Genomic DNA, 27841 nt, shown 5'->3' on the forward strand with positions numbered 1-27841 from the left:
GCAGTGCACACCCTGGGGAGACACCAAGGTCAGGACAGTTCTGTGCATGGAGAGGAAGGCAAAGGCACGGGGAGGGTGAGAAGACATTTAAGATGATACAAACCACCTCTGATAGCAGCTTTTTAAATGCGTGTGATTTAACCATCCATAGACACTGTTAACTTTAATAGGGAGCAGCAGAACTGACCAACCCACTGACGAAAAACCTAAAAAAAAAAAAAAAAAGACCAAAAAACACCTGCAACTAAATACATTTGCAGTCTGCTACTGGACACCCCCCCCAGCCCCGAACACACAAGACCCACACAGCCATACACACCATGCAAATTTGCAATGGAGATATTGTACAAATCTGCACCAATGCTGTGCTCTCTCTAGGCACGGACACGTGTAACCACCGAACGTGGCAAGTCCTTGGCTGGCCCAGACGACGCTGGGAGCCGCTGATGAGGAGCAGCTGAATCCTGAAGAGGAAAATGTAACAAGCTGAGGGAAGACCAGACTGAATAACATCACCCTTTATTTTTTCCAGATTTATAGCAACGGCTCTGTAACGCCTCGAAACCTTTGATCAAACGTCTGGGTGCCCACATGGGCGCGGACAGAGCCTGCAGAGAGCATGGGGCTGCCCAGGCTGCTGCTCCCTCCCCACCTTCCCATCCAGGCACCCACGCACACGCTCATCACCCCACGCAGCCACTTTAAAGAAGAAAAAATGCCTGAAATAAGAGACAGCTCAAACGGACTTTATCACCACATCCTGCACATATCGCATGAAATCAGAAAGGGGGAGGAGCAGCCCAGAAAATAAGTAAGTTTTAACCCTTGTGGTGAAAGAGTCAGCATCTTGGCTTTGGGGGTGCTGAGGAATTGCTCATTATCACCGACAAAATTAGTGGAACTATCAAGGAACTGAAGCAGGACATGTTGCACCGCAGGAGAGCACAGGTGAGAGAGGGGGGCAGACCAGCCACGTGTGACCACGGCTGAGCTGACGGTGCCCGATGGGATACGTGTGCAGGTCCAAATCACAGCAAAAAAAAAAATTAACTTCATTAAATGCCCTGGTTTGGTGTAAGCCCAGGTCGGCTGTAAAATTTGTCCCCAGCGGAACTGGGGCAGTGCGGGAAGCGCGACAGCTCAGCACGGCTCCCCACCGCACTCAGCATTGCCACGCTGGCTGAGAAGGGTCCTAAATCCACAGCTGTTTCAAGCTAAGGGATGTCACCACTTAACCAGTTACCTCTTGAGCTGCAGCAACGGGCTGGATTCGTGTACTGCTACTGCATCAGACATGAGGCAAAGCACAGCTCAAACGCCCTTCCAGGTAGATTTAACATAGCTGGTCTCATGTCATACTTGGAAGAGTCTAAGGGGTGGCAGCTCAGCAAGCTCTGCTCACCCAACGCACGTCAGATCGCATTGATTAAAGAAGGTTTTAAGCTGCCACACAAGCCCCTATCCCGAGTGGGGATCAGCGTTGATTTAGCTGAACTACGGCAAAACCTGGAGGAAGCTTTGTTACAGCGACCTCACAAGTGCCAACCAGTCGCTGTTAGCAATTAATTGCTGCCGAAAACGCTGCCCGCGCCTGAGCACCCTGCTCGTGCAAGACCCAGCTCCCCGCCGGGGCAGCATCGGCACAGCCCACCCTTTTGTGTTTTGTCTGGGCTCTTTGCAAGAGTCGTCTTGTCCTGTTGAACCCAAGTGCCTTTTCTCAGAGATCAACTTGCCTCATGTAAATTCCCCAGGGTGGAGGTAAACTTCATTATTGGCAGAAAGGGGCATTCAGATGGTTCCTTTTATGTTTCACAGGCCATTTGCATCCTTATTTTCTGCCTTTAGGGCAACTCCCAGTTAACTGAACACCTGCTTTTAGCTGCGGGGGAGACAGATTTAAACCTCCTTCTCCACCCACCCCCAATTCACACCCTTTCCGAATATTTAGCCGATGTCACTGAGACTTGCAAAACCCTCCTCAGTTCAGGCAGGCTGCTCGTTTTATCTTTGTCAAGATGGAGATGAGCAAATTCTCCTGCTTAACGGCGTCCCAGAATCCCAAAGCATCCCAGCAAACCAAGCCCAAGGAAAGCAGAGCGCCTCACACCAGGTCACGGGCTCAGTAGCTCTACATCTCTGAGCCCCAAGGATCTCGCTGACGTCCCAGGCGTCAAGCCGACACAAAGATGCTTCCAAAAAAGGAGGGATGGAGAAGAGAAGCCAGCTGGAGTGAACTTTATCATAGAAAAGCCAGTCAGACAGCCAGCAGACAAGTAAAATGAGGCTCTTTGCTGGAAACCACTGATACTGCAGAAAGCATCACCCCTGCTTAGACACAGCGCTAGGATCTCCTGTTACATCGCTCCTCCTTAATGGAATTCTCACCACAACTCCACAGACTTAGTTTATCCCTATTCTCTGGGTGGAGAATCGATGCACAACCTGAGAGCAGAGACCAGCGGCAGAAGCAAGCATCAAACCCAAGGGCACCACGAGTCCCTGCAACGTCTTCTCGTCCCCAAGGTAGACAGACAGAAGGCAGAAGATGTACGTGTCCCCCACTTGGACATGGCCAGGGCTCAGGCAAAGGGGAATGATCACACCATTTCACTGTGACAGTGCTTCCCTCACTATAAAAGGGACCGTCTCCTCTCTCCAGGGATGCAGGGAAAATACTCCAATGACCAGTAACACAGAAAAGCCAACAGTATATTGCAGAAGGAACTCTCTATATAAAGAAAACAACACATACACCTTCTCTTTGCCCACTGAAAACTAAACAAGAGTGACGTACTACAGCAAATTGCATTTGTTCCTTGATTTAAGGTGACAATCTTGACAATGGACCATGAACATTAATCCCTCTTCCTCAATGGGCCGCACCTCTGAGAACACATTGAGGGCATCAGCAGAAACAAAAGCGCACCAAAAATCTTCCAGTCGCAGCTGCTTAGGTACAACAGCTAGTACACGTAAATTATAACCTTTTCTACTCGATATTTATCCACACCACAATACGGTGAAGCAGAAGAAGTGGCCCAGCAAAGGCAGAGGATCTCTGGGGAGAATTCCCCCTGCACAGAGAAGCACTAAGTGCCCAAAGCTCTTGAGGGAGATGCTAATCAACCCAGCTCCTCCCACTACCACTCCTGCTGGCTGCTGTGCCATAGCCGAGTTACTGGGATGGGGATGCTCCAGCTACAGGGGAGCGTGGGCCAGGGAACCATCGCTCCAACCCCTCGGTGGCTGAAAAGCCACAAGCCACGTTAGTTGTAAAGCCAGAGGCCAGAGCGGCTCCAGGGTTGGTTCCCAGGAGGTTCACGGGCAATCCCAGCAGCCTCCCCGGACTCTCCATGCAGTGGCTACTGGGGCTGGAGTCATCTCCTGGGGCTAGAGTCATCTGTCATCTTGCTGGTCCCCACTGGGACTGCAACAGCCAGCAGGAGATGACCCAGTTGGACTGAAACTGCCTCTGTGATGATGCCCAACCCTTCAGGAACGTACCTACGCTGCCAGTCGGGGTGTACAAACGCTGAGAGCAAGCTCAGACAAGCAGCTCACAGATTTAAGCTGTGTCCAAACCTTGAAGAAAATTTAAAGGCAGCTTAGGAGAGGCCCAAGCTTTCATGCAGTGGGTCTGGACACCCCAAGCCACCAGCAAGCACCCTGAATCCCGCTGCGTGGATGCTACACATGTGTTGCAGACCCTACATTCAAACAAGCCGTCCTGGTTGTGCTGACAGTATAGAGAAGCAAGTACTGTAGGGAATGATTCATCCCATGCAGATGCCTACAGCAGGTCAGGCTCAGGTGCTTCCAAAAAAATATCCTTTTCCCTCCAGGTCTGCAGAAGGAGGCTGAGGGGGTGACTGGTTCAGTGGCAGGTAACTGCACCAGAGGTCTCTCAAATCTGGAGAAGCAAAGTCCCCTGCTGTGAAGCCCAAATACAGCCAGAAACAAGGTCTCTCAAGATAGTCTCCAGCCCTTCTGAGACTCCCAAGCACATCAGCAGTCTGCAATCCTCCCAACAGCTCTGAAGAAGCAAAATACAGGTGTGGTGGGTTGACCCCAGCTGGAGGCCAGGTGCCCACCCAAGCTGCTCTACCACTGCCCTTCTCAGCTGGACAGGGGAGAGAAAATGTAACAAAAGGCTCGTGGGTCGAGGTAAGGACAGGGAGAGATCACTCACCAATTACTGTCATGGGCAAAACAGATTCAACTTCGGGAAATTAGTTTAATTTATTACCAATTAAATCAGAGCAGGATAATGAAAGATAAAGCCAAATCTTAAAACACCTTCCCCCCACCCCTCCCTTCCTCCTGGGCACAACTTCACTCCCAATTTCTCTCCCTCCCCCCCAGCAGCACAGGGGGATGGGGGATGGGGGTTACGGTCAGTTCATCACACGTTGTCTCTGCTGCTCCTTCCTCCTCAGGGGGAGGACTCCTCACACTCTGCCCCTGCTCCAGCGTAGGGTCCCTCCCATGGCAGACAGTCCTCCACAAACTTCTCTAACATGGCTCCTTCCCACGGGCTGCAGTTCTTCACCAACTGCTCCAGTGTGGGTCCCTCCCACAGGGTTCAGACCTTCAGGAACAGACTGCTCCAGCGTGGGTTCCTCTCTCCATGGGGCCACAGGTCCTGCCAGGAGCCTGCTCCAGCCTGGGCTTCCCATGGGGTCACGGACGCTTTTGGGTGCATCCACCTGCTCCAACATGGGGTCTTCCACAGGCTGCAGGTGGACTCTCTACACCCCCTCATCCTCCCTCCATGGGCTGCAGGGGGACAGCCTGCTTCACCATGGTCTTCACCACGGGCTGCAGGGGGTTCTCTGCTCCGGCGCCTGGAGCACCTCCTGCCCCTCCTTCTGCACTGATCTTGGTGTCTGCAGATGTTCTTACATCTTCTCACTCCCCTCTTTGGCTGCAAAAGCTCTAACTGGTTTTTTCCCTTTCTTAAATATGTTATCACAGAGGCGCTGATTGGCTTGGCCTTGGCCAGCGGTGGGTCCATCTTGGAGCCGGCTGGCATTGGCTCTGTCAGACACAGGGGAAGCTTCTAGCAGCTTCTCGCAGAAGCCACCCCTATAGCCCCCCCTGCTACCAAAACCTTGCCACACAAACCCAGTACAACAGGGAAACCCATAGCAAAAATGAAGCCTAGAGGTTCAACAGAAGAGGTGTCACCTAAGGGGCATAGGGAAGCCCAGGAAGGCTTGTATCTCCAGGCTTATGAGTGCTGAAAGCCGTCACCACTCACCTCATTGCCCAGGAAACCCTGGCAGGATCTGACCTCCCTTCCACACGCTTCTCCTCTCTCCTTTTTGCAGTCAACCGAGACCTATATGACATCACAACAAAAGAAATGTCAGCAAGCCCAACCTTGTTCCCTCCCACCAACTGAAAAGTTTCATTTCCTCAGCTCTTCAAAATAAGGCTGCACTGGAAGGCAATTATATATAAAATTCAGCTTATCATCGACTTAGGTATTTTTAATATATATTAATTCAAAATATATATATTATCTATTTAAATAGATATATACATTGGGAAGGGGACAGGAGCCCCCTGCAAGCACACGAGGCAGCAGCACGTTCTTCTGTGGCAGTGAATGGACTGGCATCAGGGATGGAGCCCTACAGCCTGTCCCACAATGAACACCCATGACAACCCAGCAATGGGGCACCAAAGCAAGCACAATGAGGTCCTCCTGAAATGTTCACTGTCATCTCTAAAGCAGTCCCTCAAACGCTCCTAAACAGTAATGGCAGGAAACACAGCCAGGAGTGGTACTCAGCATGGTGAAGAGATGCCCTTCTTGTGGTGCTCAGCTGGGGCTGGCCAAGAGCTGTGAGGAAGGGGGATGGAGGCAGCAGAGCGCTGCTCCATCACCCAAAGCGTTCCAGCAGCATCCTCGAGGGGATGTGAGCTTTTCCTAGCAGTGACCTACAGCCTTACTGACACCCCACGTTACAGCCCAGGGGTTGCACGGAACAGCCACAGGGACATCAGGCTGTTGTTCTGGTCTCCACCAACTAAAGTCCGCTCCTCTTTTTCCTCTCAGGCCACGGCACCCCTTGCCGGGACAGCCATATATCACACAACCATGTACCACACAGCCATATACCACACGGCCATGTACCACACAGCCATGTACCACACAGTCATGTGCCACACAGCCATATATCACACAGCCATATATCACACAGTCATGTGCCACACAGCCATATATCACACAGCCATATATCACACAGCCATGTACACACAGCCATATATCACACAGCCACGTACACACAGCCATGTACCACACAGCGATATACCACACAGCCATGTACCACACAGCCGCTCTGGCAGCACGAGCCTGAGGCAGAGCAGGGTACGGGGACTTTCATTCCCATCAGAATAGCCTCATCACTCAGCCTACTTAACCCAGCCACATTTGCACTGCTAAATTTGGGAGAGTATGAGAAGCATTCCAGCAGAAGGGGAGGTGGGGGAGGGACAGGGAGGCTTTTGGCCTCCTTTAACTCCCTGCCAAGTGCTCTGTAATACAAAGCCCATGTCAGGGATGCCACCCTGAGCTGCACAGCAATGGCCCAGACCCATCAAACCTGGAGATCCGGTGTCTTAACCCCTTTGAGTCAGCATCTGAGCTGGGCTATTTTAAGAAAATGATCTAGTGGGGCTTTCTGAAACAGCTCCCACTGAAATAACAGGTGGGCATGTGGGGGGAATTCAGGACATCTCCATGCAGGAAAGGAGGCGCTCAACTTCAGAGAGCCAAGTCTGAAGACCCTGCTTGGTAACAGCTAGCAGCAATCCTTACGTTCAAACTGATTTAATAAGTTGTGAATGACTATTTTTGGGTGCAAAATAGATTAACTACTCAGGAAAGACAGCATCAATGTCAGCAGCAAGAAGGGGCCACCAGCCCTGGCAGCATGTAGAAATATTCCCCTGACCTGCAGCACAAGCACCTAAAAACAACTCATCACCAGGCTTTGCTTTCGAGACCATAGAAACAAATTAAACCTCTCACTTTTGCTGTTGGCAGGTAGGGGAAGGAAACGCAGGTTACGATAACCTTTCTGGCGCCATCTTGCATAAACACCATCAGCACCTGCACCCTCCTGCGGATGCCCAGAGAAATCTCCCCCTGGAAACCTAACCCATGAAACGTCTTGGAGGGAGCTGCTGCCCACATCCAACAAATAAACACATTAATTAGTCCCAGAGGGTGCCAAGTCGAATGGCATACAAGGTGAGCCAGAAATCTTCACCGGTGCCCACAGTGAGACGTTTGAGGGAGCTTCTAAGGAACCCAGGCATGAGCTGGGCAATCAGGCACAGAGCTAGGACTGCTCTCCTGGGACCTCTCCCAAGTGATTCACATGCATACAGGGGTGGGGGGGTGGGGGAAACAACTAGGCTTGTTTGCCATAAAAGTGGGCATCAAATGCTCTGACATCAAGAAGGATGATTAAAGACACTTGAGTTACGAGGAAAGATTAAAAGAACTAAATATGCCCAACTTGGCTAAGCAATGAGTAAGAGGAGATGTGATAAAAGACTCCAGGCATCTGAATGAAGGGAGTGGCATGGCATTAAAGGACTGAATAAAATATCTTTCTGAGAAATGGATCCATCAACGATCTCCCAAGAGATAAGGTACAAGCCTCATTTTTTAGGCATTTATAAAACCAGTTGTTAGAATGGATGTTTTTGAGGAGAAATCCACATTGCCCCGAAGGGAGCAAGCACCAAACCTTTTCATCTCAGGCATGGGGTGTTGCGAACAAAGCGCAGAAGCCACAGGGCAGCACAGGAAACTTGGGAAGTGGCAAGTATTTTATTCTGCCTCATCCAAGAAACACAGACACACTTTTTCACTGTAAAATTAAAAAAAAAAAAAGTTCATTTTCACCTCTTCTTTTTAATGCAGCAGCCCTAATTCATAATGTTGAGTTAAAAAAAAAAAAAGGGGGGGAAAATAACCATCAACCCATTCAAAACAAACAGGTGTGGGGGTCTTATGAGTACTTGACTTCTGCCCCCAGAAATTAAAGATACATGGGGTACAGCAGAGGCAAGAGCCTGGCTCGAGCGGGGCAGCAGCACTCCCAGGGACTGTGAGCCCAGCCGCTCTCCGCACCCAGCCAGACCCAGCACACACATGGGATGGGCAAGGTGGCAAAATCCTGCAAAGCATTTCAATACCTGGCTCTGCTGAGACTGTACCCCTCAGAAGAAACACCCTCTGAAACCCAGGGACCTGATACACCATAAAGATCAGAAGTAAGCCGTAAGCCCTGAGAAAACTGCCCGGGAGGACAGCTAAACCTGTTACGCTGGCTTTACCCCAAAAATCCAGGTATAATACATGCAACGTACATACCTACCCAAATGCCAAGTCTGTGAAGCTAAAGCAGTGGGTTTTGTGTAATTTCACATGACCTCTGGCCGTATGAGGGTCTCCTGAACATCTCCCCCAGTGTGGACAGAGGGGTGTGCCTGGGGAAGGAGCCTGACCTGGCCAACAGTATTCACTGAGTACAGACACATGCACGGTGAGGTTTCCAGCAGCACCAGCTTATCAATTCGTTTGATGTGCCTGGACATTGCAACTAACCCCCAAATGTTCTTTCAGGTGCTTCTGCCGCAATATTCTCGATGCAACTTGGACGCTAGGCATGATTTACAAAGCTTGTCGGCATCCCAGATTGAGTACCTGAGACTCCTTCATCCTCAACAGGGAAAAGCCAGAAGACATTTGTCAATGGTGCAGTTTTAAATCACAGTTAAATTCACACAATGGTCATATATCATCAAGGAGGTGGTCCCATCCCAGTTCCCCCTGGCTCTCCTGACCTGGTGAGTCAATGCAGGGTAATCAGGTCTCAGAAAAAAATAGCTAGGGGGGGAAAAAAAAAAAGGTGAATAATTTTCTTCTAATTAATTCCCTAAACCAGTTCAGTGGGGTTCAGGCAAGTACTAGAAATCTTTCCCCTTTTGGCATGAGCGAGATCAGCTGAACTGCAACATGTGACCGCAATCCAAGGCAACCTTTGTTTGCAAGACCAAGAGTGGATCTTTTTGATTTATTTTTTTTTCCCCCTTTCCCACAGCAAGCTCTTAAGTCTGCAACTGCCTTTCTCCATGGGAACAGGAGATCCACCGTTTACTGACCGGTGAGTTTTACTGCAAAGTTGAAACAGGATGTTCACAGAGGATTTTATTATGGTTTTTTTTTTTTTTAGTAAGTAAGTGGAGCATTTTAGTACGCAGTGAATCTTCTTGCTTTATGCCTATGTGTCTCTTTGGGAGGCTGAAGTACAACACCAGGCTGCCAGATTCATTTTATATACTGAAGAAACATGATTCTACTCAATCTGAAAGGCAGGCCAACATAAAAAGACCCGTTCAAAGCGGAGGAAACTCTGCACTTACAGTTTGGGATGAAAAGGGGAAAATTAAAACATCTAAGAGATATTATTATGCCTTCTATTAAACCTTTGTCTTCCCATACAGAATCAGCTGCTTCCATCACTGCAGCAACACCGATGCTCGAGATAACCACGCGCAGAGTATCACGGTCACAAAGAATTAAAGGCTTGCAAGTTGTATTCAGACAACTCCTTCCTCTCCTTTTGAAGTTAATTTTGGGTATCCCCACTCAGGCCATAACTGCAGTTTTACTCTGCTGTCATCACGCATTCAGAGAGACAGACAGCTAACGTGGCAGAAGGGCAAAGCCCCTCTCTGACCCACAACTCATCCTTACGTGAACGGCTTCAGGGAGCTGAAGAAGGAATGTAGAATTTTGACTCGTGCAGTTCCCACTACAGTAAGGGTTAATTTTTCCCTATTCAGCTAGTTAATAAGAAACAACTGTCTCCCAAAACACAGACAAGTTTCTACTATTCAGAACAGCAGATTGGGATAATCCACATTTAAAAAACAAAAAAATGGAGAGGAGCCTAAAAGAGCAGCAGGTCCTGGTGACAGTGCTGCATCTCCTGCATCGCTCGCCCAAACGTGCGGTGCTGCAGTGAGCAGCGATGGAGAAAGGCCAGCCCAGGTGCAGCCTATGCACCCCACCACAGGTGAGGAAGAGCAGGGGGGAAGGTGTAACCCAGAAAAACCAAAAAGCTGGATCCCTGTGGCTCTGCGCAGACGGTGTGGATGCCCTGGTACTGGCAAGGACAGCCCGTTCAGCACCGAGGTACAGAAGACAACCAGCCCCAGCGCCACCTCCCCGGGCTCCTGCAGGGCAAACACCGGGAGGGAGGTGTGTGCTGGGAAGCGGCCAGTTCCCCGTGTCTTTCCCAAGAAGTGTGTTTCTCACCCTGACACATGCATTTTGGTACCCAAGTCAATCTCTGCTCTCACTCAGCAGAGCCTTTGCCAGCAGCCGTCTTCCCTGGGTATTTTCCAAACGCTTATCCAGAGCTGCCCATCCCCGCTCTCTCATACAGCTACAACTGCTTTTCTACTTTTGCTCGAGATCTGAAAAGGCACAAGAAAGAAATGAGCGTTTTTCAGGTTTTGAGAGGATGGGCACCCCTGGCCACGTGGGCAGCCGTTCCTTTGCTAGGGGTGCACAAAGCTCTTGGAGAGGGAACGGAGCGGGATATAAGCGTCTGGACCGCCTGGAAAGAGTTACCGCCTGGCTTGGAGGACCGCCTGCCCAGCAAGGCGGCTGGGGTGAAGAATGCAAGTGACGCAGCAGTATCCTGCCGGGAGAGAAGGAAAAAATAAAAAAAAAAAAAAAGAAAAAAAAAAAAAAGAAAAAACCCTAAAAAAAAAAAAATCTAAAGCTCTCTGGATGAGATTCAGGATGACTACACTTTTACTGTAAGTGTTTAGTAACTCGGAGTCGCATAACCCTTCTCTGCCCACTTGGGGCCATGACATGCAGATTACAAGCTACAAGAAACGCTGCACACACACACACACATATGCCTGGCCAAATCCCCCATTGAAGGGAGGACAAAAAAACCTTTAACAAATTAAGCTGCGTTTCCCATTTAGCAGAGCCCGATTGCTATTTATTTAACAATTTTAAAGTGTTATTTTAGCCTTCCTGGTTTGTGTGTGTTGAGAGGCCATTCCTGGGACAGAAGCCAAAGTCGATTAGAGCAAGCCAGCAGCCGGAGAGGGAGGGAAAAGCAGGGTGGACTGGCGGAGGATGGCGCCGGGGCAAGGCTTCACCGCGGGGACGGTCACCGGCAGCCCCCAGCCACGGAGCTGGAGGGAGGCGAGTGGAAAATTGGGGACAGCAAGAGGGAGAAGGAGAGCCGGGGTGGAGGGCGCCGCCTGGTCCATCACCATTCTGCGGTCGCCGGGCAGAGGCTCCCCACTTTCGGCACACTGATGCCTTGCTCCGAGCAAGCGTGCCGGGAAAGGAGCAGGTGAAAGCAAAGCCGCGGCAGACCTGCAGGCACAAGCATCCGCCCTGGGAGGGTGGCACAGAGCTCTCTGCAGTGGGGATGCCCTGTGTGGGTACCACCCAGGTGAGGTGCTGAACCCGCCTAAGAGATGCTTTCACCAGAGAAAGGACCAGAGGATGGATGATACACTTGGGTACAAACACTGTTTGGTATCCACCTGCTCAGCACCCCCCGCAGCACCAACAGCCCTGCGACAAACACATTGAGGGAAGAACGAAGACATTAAACATCTCCCAGCAGGTGCTGGCAGAGTCCCACCCTGAGGTCCCACAGCCTACTCCTCCTGCCGCTGCTATGCCTCCAGGTCGGCCTCTGGGAACAGTTTTTGAGCAGGCAGGAAGAGGAGAGACAGATGGTGGTGAAGCAGGATGGATGCTGCCCCCAGATGAGCAGCTTTTCTGCCCGGATCAGGGGAAAGCTACCTGGTACCCACTGATGGAGGCTGTGAAACATGTGGCTCGGACCACCGCCAGCCCCCTCCACCTCCACGCTCCCAAACTGAACCTTTTATCGATTAACACAAGACACCCCCCCTCCCCTTTCACCCATAAGCTGCTTTAATTACCAGTTTCCCCCAACGAGCTCAGCGGCTCCTTGGCCGTGGCAGCTCCAAGCACAGGCACTTCTCAGGCTCACGCGCCCCATCACCACCCCTGCCACCGGACCGGGGCTGCCCGGCGCCAAAACCGTAACGGCTCTTCTCCATCCAGCGGAGGCGGAGGGTGACATGAGATGAAAACCTGGGGACCCACTCACACCCAGCTCCTCTCCTCCGACACATCCCTCTGCCCAATAGATGCGGGTGGGTGGAAGGACAGATGCAGACACAGATTCTCCCCTGGACCAAGCACCAGCAGACTCTTCCACGTGGCTTTTCAAGCCCAAGCAGAGAGGAAGAGTGCACATGCCAACGGGAGCTCTGCTAAAACATGCTGATTATAACAATTATGGGGTGCGAATCTACAGAATGAAGGAGTCAAAATGCAGGGAGCACCAGAGAGCAGCCAAAACACACCAACAGGTGAGAGGAACCAGCGACAACCCCAACACTTGCAACAGCCGGGGAGATTTCGGTAGACGCAGCCAGCAGGACTACCCCACAAACTCGTTAATACAAGCACAGCAGTGTGCCAGGGCGTCACGACCCCGTCCTCCAGAGACATCCCCAAGCGAGGTCCCCATGTGAGCACCAGGAGCAGGACTCGCAGCCGTGACGCATTAGGCAGAGCCACGTTCAGTGCAGACCTGGAGCCGGTGCTGCCGTGAGGGGCCACGGCCGGCTGCACACAGGCAGCGTGTGGGATGGAGGACACAGTCGCTGCAGTTCTACAGAACAGTTTCTCCTCCCTGTGCTGGCCGGGCAGAGGCAGTGACCCAACCCAGATGCCTCACAGCTCCTGCTAGTCCCATTTTATTACTGTTTTTTAATATGATGCATGTTATTGCACAGAGAAACACCTGGAAAATGCAGGGCAAGGGTGATGCTAGCAAACAGCATGCCCGTGCATGGAAAGAGTGACCGGGGGATCCAGGCTCAGCGCAGCAGCACTGCAAGCACGCCTCCAGGCCGGCAGTGCTCCCCTCCAGCCACCCATCAATGCCTAGGAGCCAGGCCTGGCACCCTCCAGGGAGGGAAGGTGGCCTTTGCCACCTCTGTTTAGTCCCCTTTGCTCTCATTTTTGGGAAGTAGCAGAGCACTGAGAAGAAGGTAATGGTGGGAAAAACAGCAGAAGGCAATCCTAGTCCAAAATCCACTGAGTGGCTGGGGAAGGCAGCAGTGAAAGGAAAGCCGGCAGAAGCAAACCAAGAAGAGACACAGCACACCCGGAGACATTATTCTGTGTGCTCCAGAAGTGCAAACTTGGAAGGAGCCATGAAAGAAAAAAAAAAAAATCACCCCCAATGCTTGAGGCTCACCCTGCCCCTTCTGAGCATTCGAGAAAATAAAGACCTTCAGCATTGCCCAAACCACCCGCTGTGTGTTGCGGAGGGTAGGGTTTCCGCATGCCCAAAGACACATCCCCGAGATGCCACTACAACTTGACTGACCATACCGAAGAGCTCTGAAGCTTCGCTATCGGCAGTCCTGCCACGCCAGCCCTGCCACAAGCTCGCCGCCCAGCAAACTTCATTTGGTGGTCACTCCTTTTGATATTATGTGGTGCGTAGGAACTGCCTGGGGATTTGACTTCTTCCCAGTGTAAGCCTCAGCCCGTTAGCCTTGAAAAAGCAATGAATAGCAAATTGCTTGTTTTCTTCTTCACTTTCTCTGTACCCTTTTTAAGACAAATTACCAGGCTGCTTTTATTTTTTTTAAGCAGCCTGGATCAACAGAAGTCAGATTCAGCGCCAGCATGTCACACATGCCACAAGCAAGCATAGCAAGCGTATTTTTTTCCAGGGGAATTTTAGCATCAGCTAAGCTCAAACTGAAGCCTAGATCTTCCTAGCAAAGCTCACATCTACATCCTCTAAGACAGCAGGCACAGACGCTGTGCTCTGCGCTGTGGCGTGATGCAGCAAGGCAAGGGAACCCTGCAAACCACAGGGGAAAGCTCTGCAGCCTACAACAAAAGACCAGGCGTATCCAGCAGGTCTGCCTATCTATGATCTTCCTCTTCAAGGCACTTTTATATCCTCCTGTGATTTTAAAACCCAGCGCACACTACCTTCAGCTTTGATGCTCTGCGTTCTTATTACCAACCAACCAATACCAGAGTATCTTTTCCTCTTGAAGTAAACCCCCTCTTTTCCCTGTGGGGTACAGCTGGGAGGGCAGAACAGACCAGGCATTTAGCATTTAATCATAAGTATCAGCTTGAATCATCTCGGCTTGCATGGCTCGAGAGCATTCCCACCGGCTGCAAACACCAGCCGAGTAACATCACCGTCCGACGGCAGTTGCAGGGGTATTTGGTTTAGCATCCGCAGGGAGGAAATCATCAGCTTGCATCACAGCACAGAGTGACCAATTTGTGGTCAACTAAACTACTCCCAAGAGCCGAAAAACCAAGTGTAACGCAGTAATGTTGGAAATTCGGATTCAGAACATCAGGAGGTGTTGGGACATTCGGCCTCAGCAGGAGCGACAGGGGCAGCAGCCAGACCAAAATGTGGATGCAAGGACTGCAGAAACGCTGGGCCAGAAGGGACTTCAGACAGCCACCCAGCCCCAAACCCTCTCTCGGCTTGTTTGTCTTCATGCCACTCTCCCAGGCAACACCAGCGCAGCTCTGCCAAGAAGGAAGCAGGACTCGGCTGCATTTCCCAGCGACAAGCACCGCTCACCCCACCATCCGGGAAGGGCTGCTGTGCTCCTAACAAAGCGGTTTCTAACACTTTTTGGGCCGGCTCCAGCAACGCTCATTCTTCTTCTTCACCACCACCACCAGGAGCTGGAACCTACGCTTTGAGAAATGCCAGCCTACCCTGCTGCTACCAGGCACAACGGAGATGATGCACTGGAAGACGGCGTCCAGAGAAGCACTTCCCTGTACACAATTTTCTTCTAGTCCTGTCCACAGACACAGAGACATCGGATGCTGTACTATACCACTTTCCTGGACGTCTCAAATCTGCTACATTCCTTTCAAGTGTCAACTCCAAATAGATGCTCGACCACCTCTCCTCTCCCTGCTCTCCTTCCTTCCTCCTGCACGCCATCTGTTGTCCAGGCAAAACTGCACAGCCATACTTTGAAATAATTTTGGGAACACTTCTTGGCTTTTTCTATACTAACAAAAGTTCCATGTCCCAGCTCACAGTGTGGACATATAAGTTGTGGCTACACAACGGACCACGTGATGAGCCGCAGTACAGCCAACACCAGGAGAGCAGAGATACCTGGCTCCAAAACTACTGCTGAAGACAGCATCCCATCAAACCATGGCCTGACACCTGCGAGTTGGTTTTTTCCTAGGTTTAACACACGGAAATCTTCCAGCTATTCCTCATGAGCTTCCCAAACAGAAGCTTCATCTTCCAAGGCCGCCCGCTTTCATATTGAAAATAGAGGGGCTGAGACTGGATGCCGTACTTCAAGTGAGGTTTTATATGACAACCGAGACCGAATTATTACCTTTGCCATTCTTGTAACAGCATCCAACTGTTGATTCACATCAGCTTGTGATTGACTGCAGTTCCCAGATCCCTTTCTGCAGTTAACCTGTGATTGCTCATTTTGGGTATGTGCATCTGATTTCCAAGAGCACTTTTTTGCACTTGTCTTTATTGCATTTATTCCTCCTGTCTTCAAAATCACCCCTGCAGCTCATTAAAACAACTGTAAGAGAAGATGCTATCACCTAAAGTACCTGCAATGTCGCTGGTTGCATTCCATCTTCCGCATCCTCTGCAGTTTACCATCCAATCTGCTACTGACCCTCAAAATGCCTTCCCGATCCAACAGCTAACCATTTCTGTTAGCTTCTTAAGTGCCCACTTATGATGATTTCATCTTCAGCGCATTTCCTGAGTTTGTTTGTCAAGCTGTCAGGATTTCCTCAAGAACTACTCAACAGCTTTCAGCACTTTTTTTGGTAAAGTCAATAAAATACCAGACTTGGTATGAATTTGTCTAGCAGTTCTGCAAGCCCTCCGTCCCTCAGGAGAACTTGCTACACCAGGAGGTATCACAGTTAAGAGCTGGCAACTCAGACGATACAAGTTCTGCAGTTATTTGAAATTTTCTTTAAAGTCAGATCAAGTAGATCACCCATTCCATATTAAGGATCAGCACCACCGTTCTTCTTCAAGTCTCACCTACCGAGCTGTCTCTCCGTTACTATTTCCCTTGGCTGAGCTAGAACTTCAGGGCGGCGGGAGCTTACAAAGAAAAGCTCACACCCAAAGGGTTAAGACTTGTTTTTTCATGATCTTTAAATCATAAATATGATTTCCACTTGAAAAGGGAACACTTAATTTAACAGACGCAGTGGCTCTGAAGGGTAATGCAGGGCTTTGAAGGAAATTTTAAAAAAAAGGAAGCGAGGGGAGAAAGCAAAATAACACTTCCAGAAGTTTTCCAAAGGAAATGAGTAACCACTTGTTATTAAATGATAAATCACAGTCCTCGGGAAGTGGCATTGTCTGTGGTCTATTTTTGATGAGAAAACACCCCTGTCACTGGCACGAGGGCTGAACATGCTGATGGGACGCATCTGTGGACAGTGGTAGTGTTCACTGGGAACCATCATCTCATTCCTGCCATTCCCATCGCTTATCAGCAACTGAAACAGCACAAAAAGAGAAAGGCTTGGAGAAAAAAAAATGCACCCAGGACAACAAAGAAGGGCTACTGTTTTCCATGGAGGGAGGGAGGAAGGAGGAAACACCACAGACTAAGAGGAGGAAGCAGGTTCTGTGCGTAGTTTTAGGCTTCGCTTTTGTTTTTCACGCGTGAGGGATGCACACAAAGCCACCAGGACGCAAATCTGTGCTGACTCTGATGTCCCCCACAGGAGTTTAGGTGACCTCCCACGTGCACTAGCATCCTCTGTGTCCCCAAGATGGGGACACATTGGGCACGGATCCACACACAAACCCCTCGGTGTCTTTTTCAGGGGGTCTGCCACCGAGATGGGACCTTCTGGGGAAGCACCTGATGCTGCAGCTCCACTGATGCCGAGCACTTCGAAGGTGTAATTAGCCTCATTTTATGCTGATAAATAAGTCCCAGATTCCTGTGGCAAAGTGACTCAGGCCCTTGCACTGTCTGGGAATAGGCACATGGTGTCGAAGGAAGGGAAGCAAAAGTCAGCGAAGCTAGCTGGAGGCTCAGCTACAGGTACAGCCTCAAAACCAAACCCGAGGGACCACAAGCTCTCAGACACCCCATCATCACGCAGTAAGCCTCCTTGACGAAGCTGTGGATGCTCCCTCCCTGGAAATGTTCAATGCCAGGCTGGATGGGGCTTTGGGCAACGTGGTCTAGTGGAGGGTGCTCCTGCCCATGGCAGAGGGGTTGGATCTAGATAATCTTTAACGTCCCTTCCAACCAAAATCTTTTTATGATTCTTGTACGTTGACACGGGGACCATTTTTGGCACCTTGCACCAAGGCCGTCCAGCTCCCAAGTCCCAACCAAGCATCACTGAGCCCGAGCCACAGGGTTCAGCTGCAGACCCACGTCCCCCACACGCTCGAGCAAACTCCGACTCAAAACCACGCACGTACCTCCAAACTTTCCAAGCTGCACCAGGAACGAGCAGGAACCTGTAACCGGCTTGCTGAAATACAACACGCTACGCCTAATTTTATGGTGAGAGTAACCGAGCTGTGGCACAGGTTGCTCAGGGACGTTGTGGAGTCTCCGTCCCTGGAGATATTCCAGAGCCATCCAGACAGAGTCCTGGGCAACTGGCTGTAGGTAGCCCTGCTTGGGAAGGGAGGTTGGACCAGATGACGTCCAGAGGTCCCTTCCAGCTTCGACTATTCTGTGATTCTATAATTGCAAAGATGTATTGCATCGCAATCCTGCATGTTAACTTAGCTTTCACTGACCTGGTGCAAAAAGACTGTAATTATTCAACTTCTCAACTATTTCTGACATTCTTTCCATAGATGAGGTTGAAGTCTTCTTTTTTCCCTTCCTTTTAACAGGAATGCAACCCTGCAGTTTGCAGGAGATTATACAACACACACACACACACACATATCGCTCTTCCAAAACAGCGCCTGAAAGCGTTTGTTTGATGATTTTTTTTTCCCTTCTCCCCAATAAACCACCACCCTGCTGGTCTCATTCATTGTGCGGCATTTTGCAGCGAAGCGTAAAAACGGTATTAATCATAGCTCTGAAAAAGACAAACTTCTTCTCTGAGGTTTGAAGTAACCATTTGGAAGGAAATCTTCCAGGAGCCAGTGGGACTGACAGGGCTGGAGACTAAAGTCCTTCTTTTCAAAGGCCAAGTGTATCCCAATATATCCCTTGGACAGCTGCCCCGAGCCAAAGTTATAATACTTTATTCTTTAGTTCAAGTAGCAAGGAGGAGATTTGGTAGAAAATCAGGACAAATACCCAAAGTGAATGGGGAGGTTTAGCGGGCAAAAATGTCGTAAATCTAACTGGAGGCTTGAGCTCTAACTACAGCTTTGGTGAGGATCGGTGTCTAAAGCCTCAGCTTCAGGGGTGCTGCAAGGATGGGGGCCAAAAGGACCAGGTCAGGGCACCCATCCCTCGCAGGCAGCACCCGAGCATCCCGGACCCAGCACTGGCACTCACCCATGGCAGAGTGCTGCTTCAGCAACAGTCAGAAACGCAGAGATCTGCAAAGGCTACGCCAAAAAATAAAAACCATTATCATCTTTATGTCTTCTGGCCAAACACCATTGGAGAAAATTACCTTCTACATAAACCAAGCTCTTTGTCCACCTCCGCAGATTTAGTGCTTCTCGTGAACACTAGGAGCGGCTTCTGTCAAAGACGGAGGTGGGAGAACTCATGAAGCTCTTTTTTACCTTGGATGCTTCAGCAGAGATTTGCCAAAGGCTTTGGAATCCCTCTGCTTCAGAGGTAAAACATTAATAATTTAAACCCCTGCTTTTAAATTAGGAAGGGTACTAAAAGAAACTATTGAAAGAGAAAAACCATCAAGCCTGACAACACATCCAACTCAAACACCAATATTTTCTCTTGGTCCCCGAAAGTGGTTTCAACAAGCTGGCAAATGAGGAATTTACCTTTTTCTTACCCATCCTTCGCTGACATTTGCTCCCCTGACATTAATCTTCCAGGCAAAGAAGTTGACCATGGGGACGGGGCACGCTGAGCATCCTGGCACAGAAAGCCCCAGGACACTGCAACCAGGGGCAGAGGCAGTGCGAGGAGTTGCAAAGTGTCTCACAGGGCATGCCAAATATTTCAGGTTTATTGTTATATTACTAGGATAGGAGAGGATAGGATGGGATAGGATGGGATAGGATGGGATAGGAGTTCAGTTGGAAGGGACCTACAACCTCATCTAGTCCAACTGCAATTACTTTGTATTAGAAAAGCAATAATCAATGACTGATCTTTTTTCTTCTTTTTAATCAATAATCCCAGACTCTTGTGTGTGGTGAAGTTCCCTGCTTGTTCAAAGCACGTGTGCCTCTGCCCATCTCAACTACTGATACTGTTTCTTATCAGCACGTTTCATTCTTTCCCACTCTTGAAAGAGCTCTGCAAGGTAAGAAAAGGATATTATCTTCACATTTAAGAGGCAAAAAAGGCTGACAGGGATAGGTCTACCTCGCTATCAAGGCTTTTGCAAGAGCAGGAACAATGTGGCAACTCAAGATTTAGCGTTGTCTACACGAGCCCCTCCAGGGACCCCAGCTCCTTCGTCAGCAGCCAGCCTGGGCGCAAGCTGCTGTCCTGGTATCGAGGTGGCCAGATAAAAGCACGCACTCAGAGACACATCCCACCCTTCCACGCAGATGTTCGTACTTCAGATGACCAGTCCAAATTTGCAAAGAAAGATGCGTAGGGCCAGGGAACATCATCCATTTACTCCATACCATGGCTCCTCTTGGGCAACCAGCTCAAACAGCCAAGCTGAAGAAGACTTTTGGATTGATCTGAATCCCCAATGCAGCTATGTAAACACTGGAAGAGTGCAACCTCATGTCTCTGCACAGGACATTTAAACACATCCTTTTCTTCAGGAAAAAGTAAGAGGAGGAACAGCTATTTAAAACCTATGCGCCAGCCGATCTGGTGACCGAGTGCCATCCTCCGATAGCTTTTTTAGACAGTCATGAACTTTAAGTTTATTTTGTCTCCCGCTCCCAGCAGCTCCTAAACAGAGCGAGCTAAATATTTATAGAAGAGTCACTGTTTGTTTAAGTTTCAATCCATACTCCCTGCGGTCCAATACGCCCAGATCCCAAAATGACAGCTGATTACAGAAGAGCCTGAAAACACAGCAGAGGGGACCCTGATGCTTACCAGACATTTCATCTGGACACTTTCTCCAGTGGTTGTTTTGGGGCACCTTTCCCAGCTTCTCTCAAAAGAAGAGGAACCGCAGCTCCCACCAGCCGAGGTCCACATTTCATCAGATGCTTTGGCACAGCTCTGCTCATTGCCACAGAGTCCCAGGTTTTGGGGAGCCCCCAGTGTGCTCCAGAGCCCACTCCTCCCCAACTCGCACCAAAGAGGCTGGATTGTGTCTGGAAGTGGAACTGAAGCACCTGATCTGCTTGCGCAGCGTGCACCAAGGCAGGGTGCAAACACCTCCGAGCGCCCGAGCCCATGCAACCAACCGGCCGCAGGTGGGGCACAGCACGGTGTCACTGGTCAACAAGTCCTACCCTGACCTGTCCCTTCTGTCTCTCCTGGATTCAGCAACAGCTCTTCCAATGTGCCATAGTCTCCAGTCCAACAAAGTCCACCCATACCTTACAGAATAACTGAGGATACTCAAACTTTTTGGTTAACTGGACCACCTGTCAGAAGTTGAAAGGACACCTGTATGTGCCAACATGCGTCTGCTATAGGCTAGCCAAGTCCAACAAGTCATGCAGCAGAGGATGACAGCACCCTCTTGTACGTGGTGTTAACACGGTTTCACAGGAGGGCCAAGAAAAAAAATTAGATTGTGCTTCAGACATGATTTCAATTTATTCATCCCATAAAGTCACGTGTGGGCCCAGTTAAACACTCCTGGAGTCTTCCATTTGGGATAAAACTGGGTGACATGGTTCAGCCCCAGCCGCAGCTGAGCACCACGTGCCGCTCGCTCACCCCTCCCTGGCGGGATGGGGAGGAGAATGGGAAAGACAAAGGCAAAGCCTCGTGGGGTGGGGTAAGGACAACCTGCCCCACCCCCGACTGGCCCCCTTTTTATGGTGAGCATGACGTCACATGGTACGGAATAGCCCCCTGGCCATCGTGGCTCACCTGTCCTGGCTCCTGGGGAAAATTAACTCTATCCTAGCCAGAACCAGGACACTGGGGACTCAACTCACCACCACTAAGATGAACGAGAGGCAAAGCTATCAATCAGGCATAGAGCTACGCCAACACATCCCAAAGGAGCATCTCACCCTGTAGAAGCTCAGCATCCAGCTTTGCAAGCTCCAGAGGAGCAACAGAGGCAGGGAGACACCGCCCAAGCAAACACACTTCTCAGCATCTCCTGATGTCCACCCAAGACCAGTAATTCCCTTTTTGTTTTTATGGTTTCACTAAAAGTTCCTGTGTGAGAAACTGAGAAGGTGCTTATTCACCTTACATGGGTGAGAGGTTGGGACGCCTTTGGCCAAGTCCCACTACTTCAAACCCAGCACCTGATGTGAACAGCCCCTTGGATGAGTGTACGCTGCTGAAGAACTCAAAACCCCCACTGATCACCATGGCTGTGCTCAACCCATTGAGATAAACTCTTTATTAGCACTGTGGCAAGATGGGACTTGGCAACATTGCCCCTGTCCAGGGGATAACAGGACCCATTCCCCCCTGCACAGGGTGTTTCAAGGCATTTTGCCCCAATAAAATAGAAAATGTGGTGTCATCCAAGAGGATGACTTTTGTCATCAGGTGGATCTCAAGGCCTGGTTTGCATGCTGCCATCATCAGGAGTCTCGATATCCAGTGTGAAGGCTCTTGTGTGGATGAAGAACCCAACTGTGCAAATGGCCATGCCAATGCCATATGTGCGTGCACCATCCACACTCCTCCTCACGCGTATTTTCTATCCGGGCATGTCTACACATGCAGGAAAGCACCTGATGAAATTTTATGGATGTGCTCGTATGTACACACACATGAATATGCATCAACCAGGACAGAGGTCCACCACAAGCAAGCCATGATGATAAATGAGATTAAAGAGGAGACTGCAACGTGTGAGAGGCTGGGAATAATGACAAGCGCTTTCATCAGTAAAACCCCAATTACCCAGCTTGCACACAGCCTCTCATCTCTACAGAGCAAGCAAAGCTACTTATTACAGACATGCCTTTACTGTACTCTGACTTTAGAGAAAGGAGAGAAGCTGCCCTGGCTTTACCATGTTTTATTTCTCCAGGTCTTGGGGAAGAGACCCATTACCGGAAGTGCAGGCCTCACCATGCACATCACCATGGCTGGTGGGTCCAGTGGAGCCAGCCGTAACTGAGGTTGAAGGCACAAGCCTGTGACCGAGGAGACTTGGAAATCACAGACGGTCTCCTCCAGCATCACCCACACCATTAACGCCATGGGGCTGGCTTTACCGATGCTTCATGGAAGAGAGCAAAATTTTACTGGGTCACAGAAGAGAGACGGTTTTCTATTTTAATTCACCTGGTCCTAAAAAAGAAAAAAAAAAAACGAAAAGCAGGGAAAAAAAGAAGAAATATAGCCCCCCTTTCCCCTTTTACATAAATATTGGATCTGAGTGCTTCATGCTCTTAAGAAGTTAAAAATAGGAAATAATATCAAGTCTATGTGCTGCATCTTTTATCAAAGCCTTTTATGAACATCAAAACCAGCTCCTCTGTGCTCTTTTATACTTTCCTGCCATCACTCACAATTCATAAAAGAGGACTACAGAGATACAAAGGGTAAAGCACTTCCCAGCACTGTCACAGGGAGCCGGGGACAAAAAACAGCTTTTCCTCAAAGCTCTGAAATCTAAGAGCAATTTTATGATATAATGTCACTTTTAGCACAAGAGATGAATAATGGATATTCAAAATATAATAATACTTTCACAAGTAAACAATGCTTTGCAGTGTCAAAGCTTTTCAGCAGCGCTGTCAAGCCTCTGCAGAAGGATCGACAGTGCAATCACCGTAACACCACCGGGAAGCAAACACGGCGAGAATAAACACACGTTCAGCTGAAAAACACAGTCTCTCAAAGGTGCTGGTCTGGCTAAACTCCATCTGTGTTCTCTAGATACACACATCCAGATCCCCTCTATAAAAAAGGGGAGGTTTGGAGATTAACAAAGCGAACCAGAAACTCTTTACACATAAACTTGACTTTGACCCTGCCATCTCTCAGCGACCTGCAATAAATCCAAACCTCCTCCCCATCTGTACGATAAGCAGGCTTACACTCACCTATATTCAAGAGATATGAGCATTAATTAACTCCAACGTTAAAAAATCCCACATTTGAAAGACAGTAGCTGCTGCAATATTCATGACTCTTACCCAGCCTGTTTATATAACTGGATATGGAGCAAATCCCCCATGCAACGTGCAGCAAACCTGAGCACACCATTTAGCTGTTCAGCATCTTTTCCACAGAAGGCAAATTCCATAACTTGTGGTCATCATTATTTTTTTTCCTGCCTTGCACACTAAGAGTTAGGAATTCAAAGGGAGGAAGCGATAAACCCATGATAAAAAAAAAAATTCCAGTGAACTTTCAGCATTATCCTAAGCAAAAAAGAATTTCCTCCTTAGTCATCCACAGGCAGGGTAAGCCAGCTCCCCCGTGAATTACAGAAGAGCAGGGAAAAAATGCTTATCGGGGAGATTACTTCTCTTCCTAGTACCTCGGTATTTAATTTTTAAGCAGGGCAAAGGTCAAATGAAAACCACCTGATGCTGATGTAAATGCAGCCCTGGATAAAACTGCGCAGGGACCCCGGCAGAAAGAGTTGCTCCTTGCAAAAAGGTTCATGAAAACCAAGCGATGGTGCCAGCGGGGAGGGCGATGGCACTTCAGCATCCATTTGCCACAGGGACGCTGTAGGCCGGTGGGAGGGCACATCCACGCTGTGGAGGTGGCCGAGCCGAAAGGCAGCAAAAGCCCCCGTAGCCCGTGGGGAAGCGTGGCAGCGTGGGGGTCCCAGCATTGCTCAGCACCCCAGTGAATGTCCCCAGCGCTCCCCTTTGGCCAGGAAAACTGGGGTGTTGAGTCCATGGAGCCGGACCTCTCACCTGGATGGTGGGCAGGGGTTCACCTTCCAGAGGCACCAGGGCTGGGGTGCATCTGTGCCTCATCCCGCAACGTGTCTACAATAACCTATATAAAAATAGACAGTTTTTACATTGCACGGCAGCAGAGCACACGCTCAGGTCCCCTTTTTGCTGCAAAGATAAAAAGGAGGTGGCACAACAATGGTTTCCTGCAAAAGCAGAGCCGACGAAACCACAAGATCCCCAAAACTTTGCCAGGGAAAAACCAGGAGGACGGGTGCAAGACTTGGTTCCAGCTGAAGAAACACCCTCAGAATAAAAACCTGCCCAAAACAGTATTATGTGTTTCTGAACTGGGCTCCACACCGCAGGAGCAGAAGATTGGGCAGATGCCCTCCCTCGGCGGCAAGCGGGCCCCGTGGCAACCATTCCTGCCTGTCAGCTTTTGTCTGCTGCCCAAAATCAGCAACCAGACCAGCTTGGAGATGATTAAAACTTAATTAGAAACTCTTCAGATCATGTCCCATTCACAGCTTTGGGCCGGTGCAAATCCTGCCACCTTCACCGAACGGCCCCTCCAAGGGCCTCTCGCAGCCTTGGGATGCCAGCCAGCTTCAGAGGCTTTACATTTTCGTGGCATGAGACAAATTTCACTACAAGTTCCTCAATATTAATCCACATAATGCTGCTCAGCAGATGGGAGCCCAGGAAAACAGCCTGTCAACACCTTCAGCTGTGCAGAGCCCCTCAAAGCAATGCAAAGGATTCGGGAGCTGAGCAGATACTCTTGCTTTGCTGGCTTTAGCAATGATACGTCTTGTGATAGTTCACTGCTTCTTGCAACCTGGAGCAGCATGGTAAGTCAGCAGATAGATAGTTAAGTATTTACTGTGCGTAGTAAGTCAGCACCTGCAGATGCAGGCGCTCATGGAAAAAGCAAAGATCACACATGAAGAAAGATCTTTATTCTGAAAGTAAGGACTACGATGCTTTACTCAATATAAAGCACCGAGCAACATCCTGAAGCACTAAGTCGAGGACCATTCAACACATACTAGTAGGATTATTTCAGACCTTGAAAAATACATAAATATTCAGTTATTTATAGAAATAAATAGAAATATGGCCTTGTGTATCCCCAGTTAGAAGACGGCACAAAGTTTGGGCACGAATGGCACACACCGAGGGGCTGTCAGCAAGTGCCCCAAGAGAGGGGCAGACCTAAGGAGCGAAAACACACGCTGCAAAACAGGGGGGAAGGTTTAGCATAACCTAAGGACTCAGCTACATAATTAATTTGCTTCACTCGAGCTGGCCCTCACCATTGCCCGGCAAGCAAAAGCCAATGTACTCCAAACCGCAGTCCTGGGGTCAACAGCAGCAGGGCAAGCGCAGGTCCATCAGCCCTGAGCACGCTCTCCTCCAAACCCCCCCAGGCAGGACAGGGAAAGAAAGATCGAACCAAAAATTTCAGCATCAGCGGCTTCGGCACTTTTTCTGAGCAGAGGAAGAAGCGAATCCAAAGATTCAGCTGTAAATATTTTAAAAGTGGCAAATGGACATTGGGCAGCCAATATAAGAAACTTTAAAAGCACTTACTTGCATTTGCTGCCCCCCAAGCCCTGCAAATCCAGCCTGCTGAAGTGGTAAGGTAGGTTGCCCACAAACTGAAAGCTGAAACTAGTTTCAGCTCCAATTCTAGAGAATTGGGAGTAATTTTAGAAGCAGGAAACCATCAAGCAAGAGACAGCATCTGTAGATTAAATCCTCTTCCTTTGCCAGGCTTCAATACATTCGACTCACAAAACCATAAAGAAAGTAAGACTCCCTAAAAAAAGCTTCACTGTCAAATTTATTTTATAGCTTTGAGGTTGGGTTTTTTCCCCCTTAAACCAATAAATACTTGCAATTCCTTTATTTGCTGCCAGCTGGGGAGAGATTCGAAAACTTCTGCAAACCTGCAATTTCAGTGCTTGTCTGTGATGGGCACTAAAAAATTCCTCTCGGGTGAGAGTGAGGGGTTGGTCATGACAAGAGCATCCCTGCAATGTGCCAGGGCTGCTTCTCCCTCCCATCCAACCATCGTTAATACTGACTTAGCCTGTCCATGATTTTTACAATCAGTTATGTGCTTTTGAAATACACACCCAAATACATTACCCTTACAAGCAGCCAAACTGAAGCTTTTTATGGTTTGGTTTTTTTTTTTTTTAATTAATAACATGCATCTGACCTACCTCCTAGAGGACACTGTGACCCAGCACTCTGCACCCTGACTGAAAGCTTTGCTATTTTACCAGCAAGCATTTTAAACGCTGACGGAGTTCACCTTTTAACTAGCACCCAGGGATGCACCTGGCAGCCCCCCAGCCCCCTGTCCGAGGAGAACGCCCTCAAATCACACTCCCTTTGATGTGCCTGTGCAGGATGAGACCGGCTCTCAACAAAACCCGAGATGATTTTTCTTCCCTGTAAAAGACAGCTGTAAATTTGCAACTGAAACATCGTTCTTTGCCAAACTCTAATTCCTGGGCCACCCCCCAGTACCGCCAGGTTCTCAGGTGCCTACAAGACCTCGTGCGAGTTCCTGGGACAGCTGGGATTCCCTTTGCAAGGGACAACGCAGAATGAAAGGTTCAGGGTACATCTACCACAGCTTTTCTCCTCGCTCGGTGCCAGCGCAGACCCATGCAATGCAGAAGGCAAGGACTGCTGGGGCTGCTCGAGGTTACCCAGGTTTTGTTTGGTCTCCAAGCAGGCAACTCCAGAAGCACCAAGGGGACTGCACCACCAGAGCAGAGCAACTGATACCTCATTTTCTGGGGTGACCTTGAGCACCGGTTGTACTCCAGAACTGTAGCCAACGCCTCTTCTCACACTCAAGATCCATGAAGAAATCTGTGTACAAGCAGCGATTACATTTCTTCTGGCTCTCTAAACAAGAGGAAACCCAGGGAACTCCCCCACATCAAATTATAGAGATGCTCTTCCTAAAAGGTTGAGCAACGAGGGCTGGGAGGAGACCAATAAACACATTTTTCACATACGCTCCAAGTCTTCTAGAGGTATTCAGGGCTCTAATCAGGTTTTCCTTTGCCTGCAAGGAGGAAAGCCCAAGCTCCTAGTTATATACAAAAGATAAAGCTCATTCCGATGCGTGCACTGCTACCAAAGGACCTTTTCACATCTTACAGGAACAAGTGGAGATCTGGTTTGCAACATCTTTATCAAACAGCTGGCCACAAAAACAAAAAAAACAAAAAAAAAAACAAACAAAAAAACCCCCAAAAAAGAACAAAAAGCAAACCAACAACCCCCTCAAAAAAAAAGTTTAAAAAAAAAAAAGGACTTTAGATATCCATGGTGTTTGCTCTAATTGTAGAGAAAAAGCTTACACAGACAGTGATCCTTCTTTCTTATGTGCCTTAGAAGTCATTAGGAGCTAGTTAATAAAACACAGGGAATTTCAGCGTTGGGAAAGCTGTGTTCCATATTCCTAAGAGAGAAAAATGGGCTAAACAACCTTCCTGATCAACCCACACACAGGGGTT

At 49.2% G+C, this 27841-nt stretch overlaps 1 long non-coding RNA gene across 4 annotated transcripts; it reads right to left on the reverse strand.

The window, feature by feature from the left end:
• Positions 1–234: 234 nt before the first annotated feature.
• On the reverse strand, positions 235–26424 carry LOC142600305 (uncharacterized). 4 transcript variants are annotated; one of them, XR_012833702.1, is made up of 4 exons: positions 25890–26424; positions 22445–22725; positions 5261–5341; positions 235–464 (listed from the first exon to the last, which is right to left on the reverse strand). It is a non-coding gene; the product is annotated as an uncharacterized LOC142600305 (long non-coding RNA). The 4 variants fall into 4 exon arrangements; XR_012833699.1 differs by lacking the exon at positions 25890–26424 and adding an exon at positions 23484–23647; XR_012833701.1 differs by lacking the exons at positions 22445–22725; positions 25890–26424 and adding exons at positions 8729–8911; positions 10346–15557.
• Between the last annotated feature and the right edge of the window lie 1417 nt (positions 26425–27841).

The sequence above is a fragment of the Balearica regulorum genome, chromosome 2 (genome assembly GCF_011004875.1).
Source record: "Balearica regulorum gibbericeps isolate bBalReg1 chromosome 2, bBalReg1.pri, whole genome shotgun sequence".
Taxonomy (NCBI): Eukaryota; Metazoa; Chordata; class Aves; order Gruiformes; family Gruidae; genus Balearica; species Balearica regulorum.